The following is a 9976-nucleotide window of genomic DNA, read 5'->3' as shown; positions in this document are numbered from 1 at the left end:
ATACCTGCGGATCATACCCATCAGTCGCATAGTCTCCAGACTCAGAGGGGATGGCACAATCAGCTTCTCGGCCCCTCTAATCGCGTCCAATAGACCCATCCTGATGATTAGTCTAGTGATGTATGAGCCTGAAAAGATCACCCTGATCCTGGAATACTGCCCCTGATGCCTTAGGTACTCTGCTAGTATATGACCAAGATGAATCGGCTGGCTCTGTACCATGGAAAATAAGTATAAAAGCTCCTGTCTACTCAAAACTCTAGTACTGTCGTCACGGTCATCCATTGATTTTCTCAGGATGGCATGAATGTATCTGTAGCTCGGCTGGGATAGGGACGTGGCCTTAGACACTCGTGGCTCATGCTGCCCCTGTCCGCATAATGCTCTGTAAGCTCTTTGCGGGGTCAAAGCGCTAGGATAGTCCATCAATAACTGAGAGTACTCTGTATCTGTGAATGCCTCATCATACAGTCCGAGTCAGTCCAAAAATAGGGAGACACTCATTCTATGGTGATGTCCAAACATTCTGAACTGAATCATGTCCATGCTGTCAAAACTGGAATATGATCTGTCAAACTCAAATGACAATAGTACTTCTAGTGTCAGCATACGGATAATTGGCTCATGAATAGTCAACAACCTCCTCTATCTACCCATCGAGAAGAGCTCTTCCACCTCATTTGCCATGTCATCGGCAAGCTGAACCTCTCTCAAAACACTTACGTCTAGAAAACGTGTCTGTCCAAACTTCAGCTTTGCCAATCTCTCAAAAATAGCCTGGTGCTCGGGAATCACGAACTCCATGTGCTCTAGCTCAAATGAAGGTTCTCTGGGACGTTTGCAGCCTGTTTTCTTTGTCCTAGGAGCCATACTGAAAAGATGAAGATGAAAACCTTGAAATCCATTGGAAAACTCAAGTGAAATCTATCTAAAATGACAGTGCAAGATCGGGAGAGTGTAAGGATGCGTTCTCAAAGTGTTTGGGAGTGTAAAAATGAAAAGAAGAACAAGATTTATAAAGAGAAATCGCAACCTTTTGAATTCTGTACATCTACACGGGCGTGTGAAAATTATCTACGCCCGTGTGACTCTACAGGAGAGCCTCACAGGTGCAGACACACGCTCCTGTGTGCTCTCTGGATGGCATTCTTTACCTCTAAACACATACACACGAACGTGTGAAAATTTCCTATGCCCGTGTGCCCGACCCATAGGGGCACCCACATGCCCCTGTTATTCCTCTGTCCACACGAGAATTTCTCTAAGTGTTCCACACGGGCGTGTGGAAATTACACACGGCCATGGGTCTTCACAAGGCCTTCTCGCAGGGGCAGTCACACGCCCCTGTGTCTTGTCGGGATGGAAGGGATCTTCTTTGTAGAGTTTCACACCAGCGTGTGGAAATTCCCCACGCTCGTGTGGAATCACGGGGTCAGATACAGGGGCAGAGACACATCCCTGTGTCTTCTCGGGATAGAGCTATGAACTTTTGCGGAGAAGCATGTGGGCGTGTGACCGTCACAAGGTCGTTCACAGGGGCAATCACAAGCCCCTATGTCCTCTTAGGATGAGCTCTGAATGAAAACACACGCGCGTGTGGAAATTTCACTCGGCCGTGTGTCTTCTCTGGATGACTTAGAAAAAATTTACAGACTTTGTAGAAAATTTTTGAACATTTACATCTATTCAAAGGCTGGCTATATTATGCAAATGCAACCAGAGAATCATGAAAAACATGCTCAAATGACCAAGAAAACTTTGCCACACAATTAAGAACGTGATAACTCTAACAATCCACAAGAAAATTACATCAATAGCATGTAAAAGATCAAGATACCACCACTCAAGCTCTTATTCATTCAAACACTAACTAATTCCTAGAAAAATAGTAAAGACTTGAATTGCCTCCCAAGAAGCGCTTGTTTAACGTCACTTAGCTTGAAGTACCTAACCTTACCTTACGGGGGCTCATAGATGAAGGTTTTCCTCTTACCCATGACTTGGAAGCATGATGAACATTGTCTTTTGAAGGTAGAGGAGGAGTTATCAAGTTCGTTACCGCACAAGGGTTCATCACCCTTACTCTATTCTTGCTCATCCCCATTAGCCTTAGGGCATTTCTTATGATGCTTCCTTGCACGCTTCATCTTTCGGAGCATCTTCTTCATGATCCCCGTGGTAGCTTGCACCTTGTCCTCTAGACCAAGCATTATCACGCCTTCATTCTCCACTTCTTGATCTAGCACCCCTTCATATGGGTCTGGATGCATCATTTCTTGCATATATTCATCTATTAGTTCATCAGTAGTGTGAAGAAAGTAAAGAGTATCATCAAAGTCTAGAGAATGTCTCATGGCTTCGGCGTGGCGATATGTAAGCTTGTCATCCCCAACTCATAAAGTCAACTCCCCACCATCTTTGTCAATAAGACCTTTGGAAGTACACAAGAAGGGCCTTCCAAGTATCAAAGGAACGTCAACATCCACATTAGCATCCAACACTATGAAGTCTACAGGACATATGTACTTGTCAACTTTCACAAGTACGTATTTGATGATGCCCCTCGAATGTCTCACCGTTCAGTCTGCCAATTGAAGTATCATCTGAGTGGGCCTAGGTTCTCCTAAGCCTAGATTCTAAAAGGTGTAAGGCATGACATTGATACTAAACTTGGAATCCGGCAATACCTTTTTTTCACCCAAGTTACTAATGTTGCTCGGAATGATGAAGCTTCTAGGGTCCTTCTTCTTGTTTGGCATATTCTTTTGCAACACTGCCAAATATGAAGCATCTAGAATCACATATGCATTCTCCTCCAACTTCCACTTATTGGACAAGAGGTCCTTGAGAAACTTTGCATACCGAGGCATTTGAGACAATGGCTCCACAAATGGGATGTTGATGTGCAACTGCTTGAATAGACCCAAGAACTTCTTGTATTGCTCATCATTTTGGTTGTTCTTCAACCTTGAAGGATAAGGGATTCTTGGCTTGTAAGGTGGGAGTGTTATCTCCTTCCCTTTGTTGGGTCTCTCCTCAAACTCTATGACCTCGGGTGCTTCAACATTGGTCTCCTCACTCGGAAGCCTACCCTCAACCTCACGACCATTTCTTAAAGTGATCGCCTTCACATGTTGCCTCGGATTGGTTTCAGTGTTACTAAGCAAGCTTCCTTGAGGTCTCTCAGATAACAACTTCACAACTTGCCCCACATGATTATCTAAATTGTGCAATGACGTGGTGTGATTGCGAAGTGTGGCTTCAACCGATTAAAATATTGTATCCGATGATTGGACGAATCTAGTCAAAGCCTTCTCTAAATCAATCATCCAGTTTTCCAATCCTAAAACTCAGTTCTCCATATTCGGGGCTTGTTGTTGTTGTTGTTGGAAACCAGGTGGTGCCATTATCTTCTGTTGTCCTTGACTACTCCATAAAAGATTCGGGTGGCTCCTCCAACCTGGATTGTTATGTTGCTATATGGATTGCCTTGGTTTCTCATTGCATTACCCACAAAATCCACTTGTTCTACCGAGGATGTACCACCAATAGAAATCGGTCAATTAGATGGAGCATGTCCTCCCCACACTCTGCGCAACTAGTCACGGCTGCCACTCTATTAGAAGTTTGAGTGTCTAACTTCTTGCTCAATGACTCCACTTAAGCCACCAATGAAGTAACTGTGTCAATCTCATAAAGTCCGGCTACCTTCTTTCTGTCTCTAGTATTCCACTGATAATTGTTCATAACCATTTCTTCAATGAGATGTCGAGCTTCTTCTGGGGTCTCGCTCTCTAAGGTACCTCCTACCGCAGCATTAAGTAAGTGGCTTGTGCTAGGATTCAACCAATTATAGTGATCATCCACTCGGGGAACCCATGTTGAGGACATTTTCGCCGGAGCTCCTTGAACCTATCCCATGTCTTAAATAGAAACTCCAATTCCGTTTGCACAAAAGAGGATATTTCATTCCTAAGCTTTGCAGATTTTCCGGGAGGGAAATATCAGGCAAGAAAAGCTTCTACCATCTCCTCCCATGTAGTGATTGATGCTATAGGTAATGAATGTAGCCATTGCTTCTCTCTCCCTTGCAAAAAAAATTGGAAGGCCGTCAACTTGATAGCATAATCCGTAACACCATTGATCTTGAGCATATCACACACTTCCAAGAAGTTCTCTATGTGATTGTTTGGATACTCATCAGCCAAACCATTAAACTGTGCCGACTACTGTAACATTTGTATAAATGCTGGCTTGAGGTGAAAATTCTGAGCTATAATTGGTAGCCGCACAATGCTAGAGTATGTGCCAAGAACTCCGGGTCTGGCATAATCGGACAGTGTCCTCTACTACTCATTCTATTCTGCCATATCTGACCCTTGACCTTATATCTCAGCTTGATTAGACTGTTCTTTTACAAGTTCTTTCCCCTTCTATGAATTCTTCGTTCAATGTCCGGATTTCCTTCAACCAATGTCGAAGGATTTCCTCGGGTTATAACCTGGAGCTGCAACCAAAGGAAAAAAAACAAATCAGAATGATGGAAGAATAAGAAGATATGAAATAGAACTAGTGATGAATAGCAAAAATAGCAAAGTGCAAAGTGTTTCTAAAATGGCTACTCCCGGCAATGTTGCCAAAAACTTGACAATGCTCTTTTGTGTGTGTACCACAAGTGCACGGGTTTGTCGAAGTAATAATAACCCGGTGAGTGGGTAGTCAAATCCACAGGGAATAATGATCAGAAACACAAAAAATGCTATTTAATTAGAATAAGGATGAATTAATAGTGATGGAAATAAGACTTAATGCAAATAGAAATAAGAAAAGAAGAAAGAGGCGCAAATAAAAGATAGGAGGGGCAATCGATGATAAATGGGAGGTGGGCAATTGAAATAATACTCCTCTGAACTCCTAATGGTGTATTTGATGGAGCTAAATTCCTTGTGAGTTGAGTTCCAATGGGTTGTGGAGCACACACGGCCATGTGTAAAACACATTGACCGTGTCTATGGCTGGTGACAATGCCCCTTACGTGTGACCCGCAAGTACATAGGTTTGTCGAAGTAATAAATCCCAGGTGAGTGGGTTATTATATCCATAGGGAATAGTGAATACAAACATAACGATTACTACTTAATTAAGTGAAGATGAAACAATAATAGCGTGGATAAAATCAATGTGAACAAGACTAAAGAAAATAAGAAAGAGAGGCACGATAAAATGAGAGGAAAGACAATTAATAGAAAGTGGGGCACTCGGACATTGCTCCGCCTAGGACTATTGCTTCAAGTGCAAGACCAATTATTATGTCTAATAGCTGATGCATAACGAGTCGTGGAGATCCTAAAATACACGGTCGCAAACCTAAGGTCAACTGTGACTAACTCTACAGTATGCCCCGGCGGAGAAATCACTTAATCTCAAAACCTCATATTGTGTATAGTTGCAAGACCCTATTTCTATATATAGATCTAACCCTTTGGTCCGAGTGAAAAGATCTCTAGTCGCAATTAAGCCACATATATTAAGGATTACTTCAATGCTTCACCTGTAGCTCACACAACTAAGCCCCAGTGAGTTTCTCTCTTAGTACTTCACTCTATTTTTAACCGCAAAGAACTCTAGGAACATGGAGGTAGGATAAATCACACCGAGGGGAAGGGGACGCTCACTACCTCTCGATCTCAACCCTTTCCAATTTGTGTAACCCTCATGTTGTGTCTCTCATCCATAAAGGCTACTTTGAGATGGACTCTCAACCCTAGTGTCACTCTAAGGGAAAAAAATCAATCAACAAGCATTCAAGATTGGAACTCAATTAAAGACATCAATTAAGGAAAGCATAATAAAAGGTCAATGGAACAATAATATCCTAGGGTTTACAAGTCCAAGTACCCACTAGGGGGTTTAGCTCTCCATGGAGCAAGATACAATCAATAATGAAATCGAAAGTAAAAAAACATGTAATCCATAAGAAAAACCCCCTCGGTATTGGTGTCGATGGTTTTTGTGGATAGCCTCATCTTCTCCAAAGGTCCTCTTGTCAAGCCTAAGGCACACCTCACCGGATCGGTGCCAACGAAAGCTCCCCTAATAACAATCTTCCAAGAGAAACACGGTGTCAAAACCGTAGAACCACTCCAAAACCCTTGCCAAAGCCCCTTTAAACACTAGTCGCAAGCCTCTCCAAAGTTGGTGAAAAGATAGAGAAAGGATGGAAAGAAGGATCCCCAAATTGATACAAGCCCGTGCTTTATAAAGGGGCGGAATCGGGCATCCACACGGGCAAGAGAAATTTTGACACGCCTATGTGGGTTTTCGGAAATATGATTTTTCTAAGGGGCGTGAGCGATAAGCACTACGATGAAATTGCTACATAAATTGCTATGATAACTCAGCCAAAATACTCCCGAATCCACACTTTTCATCGAGGCGACATAAACGGGCATACATCTATGCCATAGATTGCATCGCTTCTTCAATAAAATGCCATATTGGTGAAGATATTGCTAACATTAAAAAATCAGAATACACAAATGTGACTGTCTTTGTGCCCCTCTAAACCATGTAATTGCTTGAGCTCATGGAGGTTGGCACACATTCACGTAATCTACTTTGGCTTCTTTCTTTCATTATTTATTCACTCCAAGACTTCATCAACAAAGTACAATCGCAATCTACTTTGGCTTCTTTCTTTCATTATTTGGCTCCATAACACTTCACGCACGAAAGTTCACAAATACACATGTATTAGCGCTAAAATCTGATAAAAGTAATGCTCATCGTAAGAAAAGAATACTTTATATTACAAATACATAAACACTTATTAGCTAGTCCTCAATTTCCATACTCATAAGGCCATCTGCACGTATACACAAGGGGGTTCAGTAAAGCTCAAGAAAAACAAAATAAACTAGAGTATATAAAGATAAAGCAATGAAATGTAACTTGAGACAGCAAAAATAAAAGATAAACTCAGAGGAAAGATCCTTTCTGAGTGGTAGAAGTCCAAAATAAAATACGAAAATGAAATACAAAAAATAGGAATAAAGAAAAGTAAAGGCGCATCAAGCGTCGGTGTTATGCGCTGTCTGCTCTGCTGCTGCTGCTGCTATTATCGGTGAAGATGCTGGAACTGGTGGATCAACTGGTACTATGGCTGGTGCTAGTGATGGTGGCGCCTGAGGGGTCCTAGGTCTCATAATGAATAGTGAGGTCACGTCTCTCTTAAGTAGCTGCTGTAGAATATCTAGACGTGGCATCACCTCAGTGTGGTCATTGCCTATGGAGCACGAACCTCAGCCAAATCGGACTGTAGGACTCTTACCGCGCTCTCAAGCCTCTCAAAGCGATTATGGGCTCAAGTTAGTGAGAAGATGCACACTGAGGGTGGCTCCTATGCTACAGGTGGGGTGATAAGTGCTTGTGCGATATGAATGCGAAGCGTTCATTCCATATGTTGAGCATTACTTTTCTCGGGGTTTTTACATTAATATGTGTGTTTTTATGTTACTTTTTACGCATGGTAGGGAGCTGTGAGGCCGAGTATGAAAGTAAAATAGGCCAATGTGGATCATAATGCACTTATTTTGGAGGAGATCTTGCTAAAAGTTCAAAACACGAAGACATAGGGACGGTGTGAGATGCTAGAGTGTGTGCCAACCTCCTCGCATTTGAGTGAGCACATCCATTTGGAGGGGCACAAAGGCAGTCACACTCGAGCATTCTGACCTATGCATATAAGAACAAGACCCCCACCAACATGTATATCATTGAAGAAGCAAGTGATTCAAGACGTGAACGTGTGGCCGTTTGCGTTACCCCGATGAAAGTATGGAATTAGGAAGTTATTCAGGTCGAAGATTGTAGCAGAGCACTACAGCAACAATGAAGAAATTACTGTAGCAGCACTATTCACAGCCGGTCGAGAAATCAAAGAAACAGAGAATCCACACGGGCGTGTGGAAATTATCCACGCCCGTGTGGAAATTCCGCACGGGCGCGTGTAGCATCCACGCCCGTGGAGTTGCCCGATTCCAGCAATATTTAAAGCCGATTCAGCCCCGATTTTGGTATTCTTTTCTCCATCCTTTCCCCAACTTGAGAGAGGGCTTCGGCTAGGGGTTTTTGAGGGTATTGGCTAAGGTTTTGGAGAGGTTCTACGGGCTCGACATCATCATTCCCGAGGAAGAAGGTTGGTAGGGGAGCTTCCGTCGAGGCGTATCCTATCATCTGGGACGAGGGAATCCTTAGGGCGACAGTAGAGGACTTTCCGCAAGACCATCGACACGACCATCGAGGAGTTTCTTTATGGATTTATTGCTTTTACATTCAATTTCTTTGATTATACTTAGCTCCATGGAGAGCTAAACCCCTAGTGGGTAATTGGGTGATTGTGAACCCTAGGATGTATTCGTTTCTTTGAACTTCTTTATTATGCTTTCAATAAATTGATGTTTATTGTGAGTTCCAACCTTGAATGCTTGATTGTATGAACATTTCCCCTAAAGTGACACTAGGGTTGAGAGTTCTTGTTGCTAGCCTTGTGAGTGAGTGACACACCACGAGCGTTAGACAAAGCTAGGTTGGAGAGGGTTGAGAGGGTGAGTCGAGAGGTACCGGAGCGCCCCCTTTCCCTTTCGACGTGATAGATTCTACCTCCGTTCCTTGAGTTCTTTGCGGCCATAATAGAGTGAACAGTCTAAGGGATGAACCTCCGCTGGGGACTAGTTGTGTGTGCAATGGAGTGAAGCGTTGTGGGTATCTTAGTATCTAGGGCTTAATTATGGCTAGGGACCTTCCGCCTGGACCAAAGGGTTAGGTCTATAATTAAGAAGCGATTTATCACTTGGAATCCCTAGAGCTCATTGCAACTTTATTCGAGTGCGAGGTTGAGAGGTTATTTAATCTCTCCTCCGGGACATGAATAGAGTTAGGCATAGTTGACCTTAGATTTGGGACTATGTATGTAAGGATTTCCACGACTCACCATTGTATTGATTGGGAAGCATAATAGAGAGTTGTTGCACTTGAAGCGATTATCCTAGGTGAAGCATCATCCCGAGTACCCCATCTTTATCGATTGCCTTACCTCCTCCTTACTTTTGCTCTCTTACTTGTTGCTTTTAATTGTTGAGAATTGAATCATTATCACACTTATCATTGTTGATACTCCACATAGCTAAGAATCGAATTAAGTGTATTTACTCCCTACTCCCTGTGGATTCGACCACGCTCACCCTGGATTATTACTTCGACAAACCCGTGCACTTGCTGGATATACGCAAGGGGACCTTGTCAAGTTTTTGGCGCCGTTGCCGGGGAGCTAGGTGTTTAGAGATACTTTGCACTTTGTTTTCTTAGCTATTTCACCACACAGTCTAATTCATATCTTCTTATTCTATCATCGTTCTGATTTTCTTTTTCTTTATTTTTGGTGCAGCTCCAGGTTATGACCCGATGGAATCCATCAATATTGATTGAAGGAGATCCTGAGCTTGAACGTACATTTAGAAGAAAAGGGAAAGAACCTGCGCAAGAACAGCATAATCCAGCTGATTTGGAAGTAGATGGATCTGACAACATGGCAGAACAAAATAAGCAACAACGAACACTATCCGATTATGCTAGACCTTCAGTGTTAGGGACACAATCGAGTATTGTGCGTCCCCCAATTATAGCTCAAAACTTCGAACTAAAGCCGACATTCATCCATATGCTGCAGCAGTCCGCATAATTCAACGGTTTGGCCGATGAGGATCCAAACAGTCACATAGAGAGCTTCCTTGAGGTGTGTGACATGCTGAAGATAAATGGTGTGACAGATGATGCCATCAAGTTGAGAGCCTTCCCATTTTTCTTAAAGGGGAAAGCAAAGCAGTGGCTACACTCATTACCTAGAGCATCAATCACTACATGGGACGAGATGGTAGAAGCTTTTCTAGCCCGTTATTTCCCTCTCGGAAAATCAGCA

General features: G+C 42.9%; 1 non-coding gene across 1 annotated transcript; it reads left to right on the top strand.

The window, feature by feature from the left end:
* The first annotated feature begins 3873 nt into the window (after positions 1 to 3873).
* LOC120281049 lies at positions 3874 to 3980 on the top strand. The gene has a single exon (XR_005542484.1). It is a non-coding gene; the product is annotated as a small nucleolar RNA R71 (small nucleolar RNA).
* The last annotated feature ends 5996 nt before the right edge of the window (positions 3981 to 9976 follow it).

This window comes from Dioscorea cayenensis, chromosome 2 (assembly GCF_009730915.1).
Source record: "Dioscorea cayenensis subsp. rotundata cultivar TDr96_F1 chromosome 2, TDr96_F1_v2_PseudoChromosome.rev07_lg8_w22 25.fasta, whole genome shotgun sequence".
Taxonomy (NCBI): domain Eukaryota; kingdom Viridiplantae; phylum Streptophyta; class Magnoliopsida; order Dioscoreales; family Dioscoreaceae; genus Dioscorea; species Dioscorea cayenensis.
Note: the sequence above shows the minus strand (reverse complement) of the source record. Positions and strands in the feature narration are given on the sequence as shown.